A 15743-nucleotide genomic window follows, 5' to 3' on the forward strand; every position below is an offset into this window, starting at 1 on the left:
GTGAGGACAAAAATGGGAGTGAGATAACATCAAACAGTGTCAGAATTAATAGATGGTGTGGTTTTTGTAGGAGACGCACACATGATACAAAATTTGGTAGAAAGAGATACACTGCAAAAACTGCATATGAAAAACTTAATAAAGACAAAATTATCTAAATAATGTTCTTGATTCTCATTTATTGTAATTCTTATAACAATTTCTCGCGTCCTTTGGATTTGTGGCCACGACTGATTAAAAGATAAACATTTTATATGACGAGGCGGTACGTTTTAGGTTCGAGTTGTCAGTGTTGGAATGGGAAAAAAATTAGAACGGTCGGTCCTAAAAACAAATGTATTCCAATTGGATGATAAACTACGTCGATTGTCGAACCTAAATTATTTGCGGGCAGGTAAGTTTTGGTCAGGGCTGGCAAGTTTTACATCTATGCAGCCCTGTGGTCTGGATGAATGTTTCTTGAGTTTCATACTCTGCTATGTGGCAGAATCACAATTTCATACTGATGATGTTCCCACATCTTACGTGAAGGCAGTGAAGTCCCCAGACGCTGGCAAATGACAAGAAACAATGGAGGAGGAGATGTGCGCCCGCATAAAAGATGACACGTTTGAATTGACAACTCTCCCTGGAGATAGAACGACAGTTGTGGCCGATGTCCAACCCACAGAAGTACAAGGCCAGATATGTGGCCAAGGGCGACTCGCAGGTAAAGGACCAAGAATACACGGAGACATTTGCTCACACGGCTTAATTGACATCCATCCGTATGTTAATGCAACTGGCAGTCGCAAATCACATGACCGTCCACCAAATGGATGTAAAAACTGCTTACTTGAATGCTCCAATAGATTGTGAAATCTACATGGAACAACAAGATGGATTTGAGAAAGTTGACAAAACCGTGAGAAACTAGTGTGTAGATTTAGAAATCCATCTGAGGTTTAAAACAGAGTGGCAGGAATTGGAACACTCCTGTTTACGTGACCACCTAACAGAAGCCGGTTTCAATCAGTCCTTGGCGGATCCATGTGTTTACTTTAAAAGGGCTAATGGGTATCCAGTCATCATGACTGGTTGGGTGGATGATACCATTGTGGCATGTGATGATGTCCATAGAATCAAAGGGGGGACGTCAGATGACCGACATAGTATGACTGGATATGGGTGACGCACCACTGATTTCCTGGAAGAGCAAGAAACAGCAAACTGTAGTGCTATCAACATGTGAAACAGCGTACATGGCTTTGAGTGCTGCAACTCAGGAAGGGAAGTTCCCCAGACAACTATACCTAAGAGCAATCAGTATGTATGTGCAACTGTACTCCTGAATGTTGACAATCAGGAGCCAATCTCACTTGCCAAGAACTCTGTCAGTCAGCAAGGATCTAAACATACTGATATCGAGTACCATTTTGTTAGGGCAGAAGTTCAGTATGGGTCAGCTGAGCTGGTGTATGTACTAAGTGAGTGCAATTTGGCTGATGTGTTCACGAAACCGGTGTCCAGTATTCGAATGATGCAACTTGTTAATTTGTAAAATTTTAAGTTTTAATGGGGGTTTTAGGATGTAAACTTTAGTTTAGTCTGAGATGCATATTTTGCTCTTATTTAAGTCACAATGTCACTTAGTTAAGGAGAGTTATATCCCTTTGTTATAAGCTCATGTTTGAGAAAATGGCGGACATGTAAGATACCATGAACTGCTGTAATGTTTTTATTTTGAGTTGCCCTTAAATTGCACTGACGAAAATGTTGTGTTTACCAATAGTCATAGTCATGTCAACACACCGACTATTTCTCGTAATTTCACAAACAATTTCTCTTTTCTTCAAGTATGTTTTAGAAGCTGGAAAATTCGAGAAAGTAATACAAATTACGAGAAAAGAATCATTGGAAAGATGTTGTCCTGTTGGAAAAACTCAAAACTTTGAAGAAAACAACGAACATTTCGAATATCGAATCTATTTAAAGTTCTGTTTCTGTGACAGAATATACAGGTATCCGTTCCCGGTAGTCTAATATATATTGGACCATCCGTTTTTTGTAGTAGTTTGACAAATAATGTCAACAAGTCAGTCCAAGCTTGTACAAACCCTTGAGTACATACCCGAATTACAAATCGAGTAGACAACGTGAAGACAAGATAACAAGTTATATAACCTATCTTTGAGTTTCAGAGCAAATTACACATTTTAGTACTTTCGTTTTTGTTTGAGTCACATCTCATATTCGAACCCAGGCTCTCAGAGTCAGTCAACTAATCGCAAAACAGTGATTGACAGTGATCTGACAATTGGTAGTCTCAATCGCGTAATTTGTGTACCCATCTGACAAGTTTAAGACTACTTGCTAAATATTTTTTCTTCCTTTCAGAGTGCCCTGTAGCTCACTGGACACGGTTGACCTGACCCCATGGAAGGAGGAGCTGGGGTCATGGAGCGAGTGGACTGCATGGGGAACCTGTCACAATCATGTCCAGACACGTGGGCGGTCATGTGAACCCTGCAACTGTGGTTGTGAGGGTCCAAATGTTGACTGTCGTTATTGCTCTTGTTGATTGTCGTTACAGGTCACTTGTACCAATCCAGGCATGTCGGAAGATTTTTGTTGGTCTCTGACTATATATATACTAATAAATTTCTCTGACTATATATTTGCATATGTTATGCCTTTACATGTAATTGTCAAGCTACATTCTAGTTAATTTCTTTGGTAGCATATAAACTATTTTTTTCTAACGATACTAAAAACATTAATTTCTATCGGCATGCAGATTTTGTATCTCTCTCATACAGATTATGTTTTGACGACATTGACTTTGTTTTACTAACGACATGCAGGAATACTGGTACAAGCTGACATCTAACTGCCAACTGTATTCAATACAACGATGATGTATGCATATCAACACATATTAAAGTTGTTGTTTTTTAAAAGCGAATGTGTCTGATGGACACTAATTCCAATATTTGCTAGGAGCGGTTAATTAACCTCGAAGATAACCTCTGGCTCGTCAAGCCCAAGATCGCGGAAAAAGATTTGTTAAGTTTCAGATTCGAGAGTCTGTATATTTGCTTCCGTTACTTATGGACGGGTTGAGGGAACCCTAGTGGTTAAAGTGTTCGCTCGTCACGCCGAAGATCCGGGTTCGATTCCCCACATGGGTGCAATGTGTGAATCCCATTTCTGGTGTTTTCCGCCGTGATATTGCTGGAATATTACTAAAAGCGGCGTAAAACGTACCCTACTCACTCAGATATGGAAAATAATAATAACCGAGTAATATGCGATTTTCAAGATGCATTTACACCACAGTATAGTCGTCCTTGATTAAACCAGACCGTTGGTGATATACAGTTCGACTGTTGTGGTGCGGCTTTGTTGCGACACGGAATTGCAAATCATTTGCGAGTCAGATGAAACCTTTCATCCGGCTGCTGAAGAATCCCGATGAAAGGGTCTATTTTTCAAGTGGGGACGGCATTCAATGAAATGCAAGGGAGGTAACTCTGAATGACTCCCCGATCCCCTCAACCGAGAGAGGTTTGCACTGAATGCGAAGCACATGACGAAATGCATATGTTGACCATGAATCCCTTCATGAAACAAGCTAATTTATGTTTCATGTTACAAAAGCATGTCAGGCCACATAAAAATAATTTCTCGTTTCTCATGACCGCCCGACCCTAATCTGATTTAAATGTTTTGGCATTGGTAAAGTTGCGTGTATAAAGCCGGTCAACTTCCCAAATCCGTATCAGCTTCCGGCATTCCAAGTTTTCGACTAACACTGAATGGGAAATAAGGGGGAAAAATAAAAGTAAAATCCGCCCTACCTAATCATCATCTTTTTTTAAAAAAGTGATGAGAAACAAGAAATTTATTTTATGTCGCCTTGTTATGTTAAAGTATCATTTTAGTTTGTGTAAAATGTGTGGGCGTGCGTGTTTGTGTATGATCATGGTCATGTGGAAATGTTGCAGTTACAACATTAAAATGAAACGTAGAATGTGTCGCGAGACGAGCATGAGCTGTAAATCGATTTCAAAGTGGTTAAGGGGAGGCAACTCGTACCGGCATGATAGCAGTCAAGGAAATAACTGAAGTCAGGGTGGCCGACCATTTTACGGACGTTGCCGTAGTCGTGTGACGAGGAACCGACAGAAAGGCAGGCAGTACAAGCAACACACGTGGGTACCAATCTTGATGAGGTATTTGTCGCTTCTCACTAATCATCAGATGTAGATACTTTTGACAAATTAGTGACTATGATAAGAAAAGGCATGCTTTGTCCTTTGCTCCAGAAACCAGCGTAAACGTATAACCCTCACAACATTACAACATCGGCAGTTATTAGTTTTCTCAGATTTACGCCTGCATGACTGATGAAGAAATTAGAAACTGAAACAACAAACGAAGGTTATTTAGCCTGCAAGTGTTTGAGATAAAAATGAATACATTTTCGCAGATTTTTGATTCGCAGAGAAAGTTAGACTGACTGACTGACTGACTGAGTTTGGTTTTACGCCGCTTTTAGCAATATTCCAGCAATATCACGGCAAGGGACATCAGAAATTGTACCCATGTGGGGATTCGAACCCAATAGGCTACCCCAACGCCCCAGAGAAAGTAAGAAGGAACGATGGTTCTCTCAGTTATTTTTAATCGGAAAACCACGAATGACGCTATGGAATATGTGCATTTTAAGTAAGAGTCCTAACATTCGGCTTTGAAAGCAGTCGAACATATCTCAGTTAATTACGAAATGTCCCTTGGATATTAAGAGAGTGAGTGAGTTTAGTGTTATGCCGCACGTAGCAATATTCCAGCTATATGGTGGCGGTCTGTGAATAATCGAGTCTGGGCCAGGCATTCCAGTCATCAACAGTATGAGTGCGTGATATTGACAAACTCTTTTGTTCACTAGGATTTACCATTAATCCCTGTCAGTCACTTTTCAGACTACGATATTCTTAGAATCTTATATCAATTCAGGGAGCATGACAGTCTGATACTTGACAAAGGTCTTTGTTGATGTGTTGTAAAGCTATTTGTCAGAGATATGTCAAGCTAGTCAAAATATGAATCTAACGAGATTATGTCTATATGAATCTTTGGAGATTGTTAGCCGTTCATCTGCCTTTAAAGGCAGACCCTATGGGCAAGCAAAGAGAGAGCCGACAGACAGCAAGAAGCTTAAGAGCGCGGAGACACCAGCACAGCAGAAGGCAAGCCAACGACACAGAAGGACGAACACTGACCAGCCAATTTAGCCTATATGGTGCCCAAGTGGCAGCCTGACTTCTCCGCTTTCTATGATAGTAATAATATTAGTCCATTTATCATGCGCATTTCTCCATGCACAATGCATGCTCGAAGCACCCAAACAATCTGAATATTATAACCCCCAATAATCCAAGCTGCCTGTGAGGCGCTAGAAGATTACTTGTTACATGACTTATCCCACCGGGTCCCATTTTCTCCTGAGGGAACAGAGGCAATTTTCAACTCACTTGCCTAAGGTGAGAGCACATGTCTCAATAGTCAAGCTGCCAAACACGGTCACGGATGCAATAACTCTCCGCGCCCAACGTTGCTTATGCTCTATACACAGCACCACATGCCACCGCCTTCTCCTGGGAGTCTCTGTCTGACTCTGCGTAAATTGCTACACCACAAAGCTGTACTGTGAAAATAAAAACAGCCATTCTTTGTACACCACTATGATCCGTACTTGTTTAAGTATTAAAGGAGTTACAATATTACACAGTAATCGAAGTACTACCTGTACCTCAGACGTGTCACGAGTCGGAGATTTGGTTGTGTTTTCCAGTGGTAATGTATGGAACTATGCTTTTCCACAAAATTGAAAAAAGAATATATTTTAAATGGAGGGACATAGCCTCAAAACCTTAATACTGTTTGTTTAAATAGAGAGACATAAGTTTGGTAGCCTCAAAACCATAATACTGTCTGTTTAAATAGTGAGACATAAGTTTGGTACACTCAAAACCTCAATGCTATCATGTCGTTTTAATAGAAATACATAAATTTGGTAGACTGAATTCCTGGAGACTTTTTCACGACATGTCCGTCAGCTGTCGAGAACTGGTATCCGACATGTCACATATATGATGACAGATATCGCACGGGTATTAGGCCGAGCAATAACTCTGACAAGCTCACTTCACTTCCAATAACCGATCATGACAAATGAGGGTTGATGATGGGAGAATGTAGCCGAGATGCCTCTTGATAAACTCCCTACGTGTTGACTTGATTCTCAAGTGTAGCTTATAAGCTATGTAGTATCAAAATGTGAAATAGTCTCATAAACAATAACAGTATGATGAGTTCTTTTTATTTCTAATAAAGCTACACGAGAAGGCAATATGACATAACTTCACGCCACCGAATTCACCAAAGGACGCCAAGGACCTGAAGTACAAACAAAATATTTAAAAGCCTACTGAGTGTATACACGTGGACATTAGAGTAGCCTAACATTTACAATAGGCATATGACAGAAGAAAGTTTTAAAATCATCTTTTTGTGACAAAATAATGCCCAATGCAATTCTTTATTTTGGTGAAACGACCTTTGCATGAGTTTAACGGTGCAAACCGGTGGGCAGGATGCGTTCACCTTTTCGAAAACATTTGTATAATCACTTTATACACATGTTCATGATATATATTTACCTTACCTTGGGTTGAGATATATTATGGATATGGAAAGGGTATAGTAGAAAGGAAGTACTATTCAAGGCATAAATCTCACCCACGCAATAAGTGATTCGCAGTTTGAGGGTCTCCTTCAGTCTTTGATTAGCATACTAATTATGCAGTTATACTGATTCAAACTCCATTTTAGTGAGTGAATATTGTTTTACGCCCCTTTTAGCAATATTTCAGCAATATGATTGTTGAGGCTTCACACATTGTACCCAAGTGGGGAAGCGAACGCTTTAATAACTGTTATTTCAGTGTTAAGGACATTTTAAAAGCTCATGAGCACCAGAAAGTAATTTTAAACCCTTACCATAATGTTTAGTAAAGATATCTGCCGCCATAGTTGTAGTTGACGTCTACATACTCTGGGCTGTAGTCATAACCGTAACCATAGCGAAGGAAGTTTTTGTTGCTGAGAGGGGTGTTGCCGTAGTAGTAGTTTCTGCCGCTGTAGGCGCTCCGTCGTCCAACTGTGTGGTAGGAATAGGTCAGGGAGATGACCAGGCTGATGACCAGCAGGATGAAAACTTGCTTCACCATTTGGATGCTGAAATTGATGCCATGCGTATGTAAATATTGTCTAGAAGCAGTTTCTGTGTCAACAAAAAATATTTTGTCTAATAAATACTTGTTTTACCTGTCATACAATATGTTATTAATGCATTGCTAATCGTATATTGTAACAAGATCTGGGAACTGCTATTGATGATAAATTGAATTTTAGAGCAAATGCCAAAAGAATCTCCGAAAACGTCAACAAACACTTGCTTTCTATGTGAAATAAGGTCTTGTAATATCAGCAATGTTACTCTTGCTTTTGATTTACAAATCATCTGTTCAAAGGGCATTGTGTGTCTAGCTTTCATCTATTTTAAAACCCATTTCTTTCCTTTTATTACTTTACAAATTCAGTATATTTTTTAATCTTTTATTATTAAAACAATAGGGCCAGGTGAAATCCTTGCCGAACGGGCATTCTCTAGGCGCATACAATACAATGGACATTATTGCCTGTAGCTGTGAGGCGCTAGAAGGTTAATAGTCATATGACTTATCCCACCGGCTACCCACTTTTTATGGGTGAACAGAGGCAATTTTGTACAAATTTACTTGACTAAGGTGAGGCCACATGTGTAACGTGTGGCCGTTGTGGGGCCCAGAGACTCTCATGAGTCAAGCTGCCAAACACGGTCACCAATCCAACACTCTCCGTGACCAACGTTTGCTAACTTCAACTGATTTGAGACCTGGGTGCCGTTGTACAAAACAACCTTAGCACTAAGACTATTAAGTCTATGTTAAGGTATGGGAGTTATGGCCACCTTAGCGCTAAGATCGCGTTGTACAACGGCACCCTGGGCTGCATGCAAAAGACTACACACCACATACCTCTGTAAATCCTTATGTCCAAATACAAAATGCGTTTTTCCCGTGTATAGTAATGGTATACTATGTTATGTTATCACCGCATCTGGTGTAAACCAAATTCCAACAAAAACAAACTTTCGGACAATAAAGTATAAATGTTCATACACTTCATTCCTATATTTTATCACAATATGTTTTTATGCATATCATGGAGTAAGGTATAGCATTATACGGCTTGGGTAGTGGTCATGTTCAACTGATGGTTTTGGACAAAAGAGAAACATGAAAATACCAAGATACACGCAGAGTTTGGTGTTTCTCAAATGATATGAATTACACGAGTGAAAACCTCTGACAGTTGAAATTGTTCTGTCAACAGTGTGCATAGTTAGTTTGCATGACTTGTCAGATCGACAATTGTCAGTCCTTATAAAATAAAATACCTTCTTGTTTTCATGTGACAACAATTCTATAAGCATCGCATCTAATCTGATAGTCAATATTATGAGGGGCGCCCAATAAGTTTTGCAACTTGGGCATTTGTGTTTACACAAACATTTTACGGGTCAACTTGTGGCAGGTGTGACACTAGTCATAACATCAGGTTGACACGTGTGATGACAAATTCCAGACACAACAATAAGTTAGATATGATGGCTTCATTCACCTAAGGGTGGAGAGAGCGGCAGGTCGCGGGTTCGATCCCCGACCGCGTCATACCAAATGACGTTAAAATATGGTACTTGTTGGTCCCTGCCTGGCGCTCGGCATTAATGGGTACAACAAGGACTGGTCGGCTCGGAGTCAGTATAATGTGTCTGAGTGGGGCATTCATGCTTCACTGCGGCATGGTATCTCAGTGGGCTAGCACTATAAAACCAGCTTCAGTCTGTGCTAGTAGAAGCAGCCGCACATACACATACACACGCATGCACGTCGTCATATGAGCGAAATATTCTCAAGCACGACGTTAAACCCAATTTCACCTCACCTCACCTAAGGGTGGTCAAAGTCATGGATTCTCTCAGACAACGCGCTGTAATAAAGTTCCTTACCAAGGAGGGATGGAAAGCAAAAGAAATCCATAATCGCATGTGTAAAATGGTGGGTAAGGATGCTCCTGACTGTTCCATAGTTTACCGTTGGTATCTACAGTTTCAAAGGGGTAGGGAGTCCATAGACAATGACTGAAGGTTAGGCAGGCCTTCAGATGCCACCCAACCGGAAACCATAGCCGCTATGGAAAGAGGAATTTGGTCTGACCGACGAATAAAACTGAACTAAATCTGAACTTTCTAAGGAATTCCAACTATCAGTTGTAACGGTTGAAACCATTATTCATGAGCATCTTGGTATGTCCAAGATGGGTACCTAGAACCCTCAGAGCTCAAGATCGCCATCAGAGAATTGAAAGTTGTCGATAGCTCCTTGATCTCTATACTGCTGATGAAGCCGGATTTCTTTCTTGTCTAGTGACAGGTCATGAAACATGGAGCCACCACTGGGACTCAGAAACTAAATTTGAATCAATGCAATGGAAGCACCCCACTTCCCCTGTTCCGGCAAATGAAATCTGCCCTACGTCGAAAAGGCTTCCATGATGACTCATATAGTGCTGAACTACACGCCGCATGGACATGTGTCTTTTTAATTTGGTTTTGTCGTTTCTATTTCCGATGCGATTAGCCATAGTGTTCGAACGCACCGAATATATGATATTCCAATAGTTTGCCAATATGCCAACTTGACAATTATGCTAACTGATACGCACGGTAATAATTAGATTGCAGGCGCGAAAACAACATAAATGTATGTTATGGATGATATGGCGTTTAAAAAGTAATTTATCTGAAACGTCAATAATCCGGACTGTTCAGTTCTTTATTATAGAAACCATATCCGCTTTATAAAACCATCCGGTTCAAAGAAACATGGTTAAACAAATATATGCTCATGATATAGTCAGCATAGATTTCTTATGAATGTGAAAAGCCTTTTGTCGCTTCTATTATATGTTACTGGTTTTATTTCACACAGAACATCGATGGCCCAGAAAGCCTGAATATGATATACCAACATGCTCAAAGAATGCGTCGTAAAATGAACATATCATGATACTGTACATGTGGGTAACAACAAAATTGCGATTTCATTTGCTAATTTCCCGTGTTATAGCCCCTTATGCGCTCTTCGTGAAAGTTTGTTAAATAGTATTGTACGGACATGTTGGGAATTATCCCATGCATCGTTACAGGGATCATAGGGGATGCTTCGCGGTCAGCATGTGACCCAAAACAGATTTGGCACTCACGCATAATATATGGTCAATCCACTGTCTTTGTGTTTGTTTGTCAAACGTTTTCTGCCTTCGACGCTCATGCTGTTGATCACTGGATTGTCTTGTCCAGACCCGATTATTTAGCTGTAATATTGCTGAGTGCGGCGTTAAACAACAAACCAACCTACCAAAGGTTTAGTTCCAAGACAAAAGCTCCCGGGACAAAAGATCTTATGAAATTTTACTCCATCATATCGTAATATGACACGTGTCTATTTTAATTGAACACATAATTTTACTTTTGTAGAAAAAGTGTAAGTGGAAAGGAACGCAAGTCACTTGTATTGTTTCACAGTGTTCATGTACATAAAGCATATTATGTACACAATAATGTTTAGGTTTTTGTCAGAGACCACTCAAATAGATAAGCTCCCACAACGAATGTCACTTGGTGCTTTTCGATTCAGGAATCATACCTCCGTCGAGTCGAGAACTCATGATGACCAAGGTTATACGCTATCTGTATGATTAAAAAAGACCCGAAAAGAACACTTCCTTAAATGCGTTGTTGGTTTTGTCCAATTGAAGGTTATAGGAAGCTTGAATACGTCATTAAATCACCATTTTGAGTATCTATTTTTTTAACAATGTTTAGTCGTGTCGGCTCTGGACGAATTCTTTGTTAACGGTGGTGCAGACTTTGACCAATTTGAGGTCATAGGACGTTTGAAGCTGTTTAAAAAATACTACTCTGAGGAAACTCCTTTCATAAAGGCAACGTAGACTTTAGCCAATTCGAGGTCATAGGATGCCTGAATCAGACATTAAAACTCCATTTCCTTCATCTGTATATTTAAAATGTTACTCAGCCCATACCAGAACATGTTTTCACTGTTTCCTCTAACAATGTTTGGTGTGTGTACGCTGCTTGTATTATTGTAGCATTTGATGCTGGCTCGAGTGTGCTAAACAAACTGATATTTGCATTAGATAAAAACTTCCATGAAATATGTTTCTTAATTGGAAATAGAGAATGGTATTTCTTTTGTTCAACACTGACGTTACAAGAAATACCGACTGGCTTAACATTTGAAATATACCTTGATCTATAAATCATAACAACAAATATGATATTCTACTGTATTGCTGTTAAAACATAACAACATAGTCTGATCTGGCGAGACGCGAATATTCTTTATTGAAACAAATAATTATGATATTCTACTGTATTGTTGTTTAAAGAGAGAATAGGACATTATAATCTGATGTTTCAAAGTTTTTTTGTTTTAATGAAAACATTCTTTAACTTTTGTATATTGAAATGAACATTTCCAACACACATTTAAGTCTAGGCCTTAACTTTGTATCTGCTTACAAATGTAAATTTATACCACCTTAGCAGTTAAGGATTATTTGAATTATACACAGATATCTTACACAAAGAAGAACCAAAGATTATAAATTACATGCCAAGATAACCTACCTTTGTGTGTCTTCAGTTGTAGCCGTCCCTTCTAAGCGATGGCACCAGTGGCATTTCGTACTTTATACCATCCCCTCGTAAACAGCGTGATTCATTCTGCCTATTTAGCATTGATCGCACGATACTTATAGAATAAATGACATTTGGGTAGAAGGGGAACAATAATTAATGTACACACTCGATACCTATAATCTGATTGTGGTATTGAATAAGTAAATGGGTCTGGATGTAGATGGATGTGCGAGACAGATGATATGATTTATAAGGAAAGTTTCACAATCCAAAACAAGGGTCTAGTGGTAATTGGCTGTGAAGAGTCGCGTCCAGCAGGAATGCTTAAGTAAGTGATGATGGGTTCGTATAATGGTTACGATTCTCAGTATGCTAGCACTGTACTTTAATTCGAGTGAGTGAGTTTAGTTTTACGCCGAACTCAGCAATATTCCAGCTATATGGCGGTGGTCTGTACATAATCGAGTCTGGACCAGACAATCCACTGAGCATAAACACCGATCTACGCAACTGATGACACGATTACATGTGTCAACTAACTCGGAGAGCCTGACCATCCGATCCCGTTAGTCGCCTCTTAAGACAAGCATGGGTACTGAAGATCAATTCTAACCTGGATCTTCACGGGTCTCCTTTATTCGAACTGCATCGAGGTGACATACCGTGATGTATCTGAAATACGGTTTTGTTGCACCACTATACAGAACAGATCAATACATTGGTTCACATTAGTACATCCACCAAAGAATTTAACGTATCAGGTATGTTATCAATAGATTTTATTATCTAGTTAATCTCTTGAAAGACCTAGTTATCATCGTAGTTGCCCCAACCTTTATCTTATCAGTCTGTCTGCGACAAGTAATACCACGATAGTATGACGACTGAACAAGTTCATCAAATGCATTGATAAACTGAAATGCTGAAACATCGAAGTCAAGGTCCATCATGTTGGATGGTGGTTTGCACCTTTTGCACCGGTATATATCACTGATACATATATTTTTATGGTAATGTTATATGTACTGTGATTGGTAGCACTGCCAAACTTTCTGAACTGATGAAGGCAAATTGCTGCAATAGCAGAGATGCTTACAGGATATGTTCAACAGATTGGTGTTATTTTAATCGTCTTTATACGAAAACAATCGATCAAAGGGACATAAGCAACAACGAGACAGTTTCCGTTTACACACACACACACGCACAAACACACACACACGCACATTTAACCGTTATTCATTGCATGTGGCAGGGACACAAAAAGAGTTCGTAATATCCGTCACTTCGTTATATCCGTTGGTTCGTTACATTAAATTCAAATAGTAAAGAGACAAGTCATTAGATTTGATTTAAAAACAGCCAAATCTGGTTGTGGTCTGAGGTGAGATGGAAGATTGTTCCAGAGATGCGGGCCAGCCGTCTCGATTTACCTGTGACCATACTGCTTTTGTAGTAGTAGTCTCTAGTGGCTTAATTGTTCAACAAATATCCCATGGCAATTGATCTCTGCCCTTATAAGTAGTGGTGGGGTAACCTAGTGAATAAAGCGATCGTTCGTCACGTCGAAGATCCGGGCTCGATTTCCCACATGTGTACAATGTGTGAAGTCAATTTCTGGTGTCCAAAATTGCGGGAATATTGCTAAAAGCATACTCACTCACTCACTCTGCCGTTATTGCTGCCAACTCATGTATAAATGTACGCTACCACTGGCGCACCACAAAACAGCTTAGCTCTAAGGTTTCTTGTTCTTCCAAAATACGGAATATCAGTAATAATTAAAGAAAGTGTCGCCGTATTGAAAACACTAGATGATTCACGACAGCCTTGGGAACATAGTACCAAATGTCAATCAAGGATTAGCCCATTCGAGATCGATTCGAATTATCGATTCTGGGTTCAGAGAAGGAAATCTGGAGAAACAGCCGGCTATGGCAGTACACCAATACCATACTACCACTAAATTGTGTTACCTGACATGGGAGCATGCATTCCCCTGCTGCAACGTGAGTTGACATACCTGAATTTGATGAAAGGGCAGAGCATGATATCGACCGAGGTCGTCCTGCCATTAACGTTCATGAGGTGTAACTTCTTTAAGTTGCGTTTAGAAGTTGGTATGATGAAGAGGAACAATACAGTTTTATGTATTGACAACGTCTTTATTGCAAAAGGTGCAACGTTTCGGTGCAGATGCTGACATCGTTATCATGCTTGATAAATAAGTTGTCAATCCATAACCCTGCTCCTCCTCATCCATGAAGTTTATTCTCAAAACATTTTTCACCCGTGAGGAGTCGGGTTGGAACTGGGTGCCGTTGTACAAAGCAATCTTAGAGCTAAGGTGACCGTAACTCCAATAGCTTAACATAGACTTAAGGTAATCTTAGTGCTAAGGATGTTTTGTACAACAACACCCTGGTATTCAGACCGCGTCATACCAAAATACGGTAAAATATGTTACTTGTTGGTCCCTGCCTGGCGCTCGGCATTAATGGGTACAACAAGGTCGGCTTTGAGTCAGTATAATGTGTCTGAGTAGGGTAATCATGCTTCACTGTGACACCCTGGTATTCAGTAACCCATGCTTGTCGTAAGAGGCGACTAATGAAAAGGGTGTTCAGGCTGGCTGACTTGGTTGCCACATGTCATCATATCCCAATTGAGTGGATCGATTTTCATGCTGATCACTGGATTGTCTGGTTTAGTCTCGATTATTTGCAGACTGCCACCATATGGCTGAAATTTTGCTGAGTTTGGAGTTGAACAACAAAAAATGAGTTTCGATCCCACCACGTACCATAACACTTCAACCGCACACCGAAGGGAGCGTCGCTTGGTCCTGTTCCTAGACGCCGTTACGTCCTTGCCGGACCATTAAAGCTCTCCAGATAGCATTTGAACTCATATGTGAACTGTCCATTGTGCCATTTTCGGCTTCTCAACGCCCAGTATTGGCCATACAAAGAGAGATATGTGTGACGGTGACGTGGAAGCAAAATGGTCTTTCCGCTTGATGTTGTGCTCCTTGTCTTGTGAACTTTTCTCCACATGCCTATCGTTAAACGATTTGAAAGATTTCCCGAGGTGTTGATTGTGGTAACCTGTTCACACAACCATCGAGCAAGCGTCGAAATCTTGTGACATTGTGAAATTTTGATATGCAGTTTGCCATCTTTCATTAAGATCATTACAACCTTGGTTTAGTTTTCAGTGACAGTGCAAGTGACAGTTTAAAGCTTGTTCATCATGTGGCAAGGCGAGAAATATCATTCTGTAGATGACTGTTAATCTGAAGCACTGGCGACATTAATATATGTGACAGTTATTTCGTGCGTACGTTGTATGAGTATTTGTACATTTATTGTTTATATTTGATGTGTGTCCGTGACTACCAACGAATCATATTGTGGCGGTCACAACGTGCAAAGTAGTTCATCAGGGGATCTAGAGACCCACAGGCTTAACGCTGGACAAGAGTTTCCAGCAATGATATGGCGTTATGCATGACCAGGCAACTGGGACCAGCACTTGATTAACTCGTACGGTTAATCGGGCAAACACATAGATGGATGCATCGATGTGACGGAAAATATAAACTGTATAGTGCCGAGGTTGATTGTCAACATTCTCAGTAGTCGTAAGACAATCCAGCTGTGACAGTCTTTCAAAACTCATGCCGCTGTTGACGTCATAATGTTTGATATGACGTCATCTACTTGTTGCGTCATAATTAATCAATTTAATATTTTGATTTACTACTACTACTTCGTCTTCTGCTACTGCTACTACTACTACTACTACTACTACTACTACTACTACTACTTTCTTCTTCTTCTTCTTCTTCTACTACTACTACTACTAC

The 15743-nt window shown here is 40.0% G+C and overlaps 2 long non-coding RNA genes across 2 annotated transcripts; one reads left to right on the top strand and one right to left on the bottom strand.

Moving 5' to 3' along the window:
- The first annotated feature begins 354 nt into the window (after nt 1-354).
- LOC124279462 lies at nt 355-14398 on the top strand. Its single transcript, XR_006899380.1, has 3 exons — nt 355-480; nt 11260-11264; nt 14387-14398. It is a non-coding gene; the product is annotated as an uncharacterized LOC124279462 (long non-coding RNA).
- LOC124279461 lies at nt 6348-11890 on the bottom strand. The gene is made up of 3 exons (XR_006899379.1): nt 11864-11890; nt 7045-7281; nt 6348-6441 (listed from the first exon to the last, which is right to left on the bottom strand). It is a non-coding gene; the product is annotated as an uncharacterized LOC124279461 (long non-coding RNA).
- Nucleotides 14399-15743: the final 1345 nt, after the last annotated feature.

This window comes from Haliotis rubra, unplaced genomic scaffold (assembly GCF_003918875.1).
Source record: "Haliotis rubra isolate DU_JTF1 unplaced genomic scaffold, ASM391887v1 Scf250, whole genome shotgun sequence".
NCBI classification, from domain to species: domain Eukaryota; kingdom Metazoa; phylum Mollusca; class Gastropoda; order Lepetellida; family Haliotidae; genus Haliotis; species Haliotis rubra.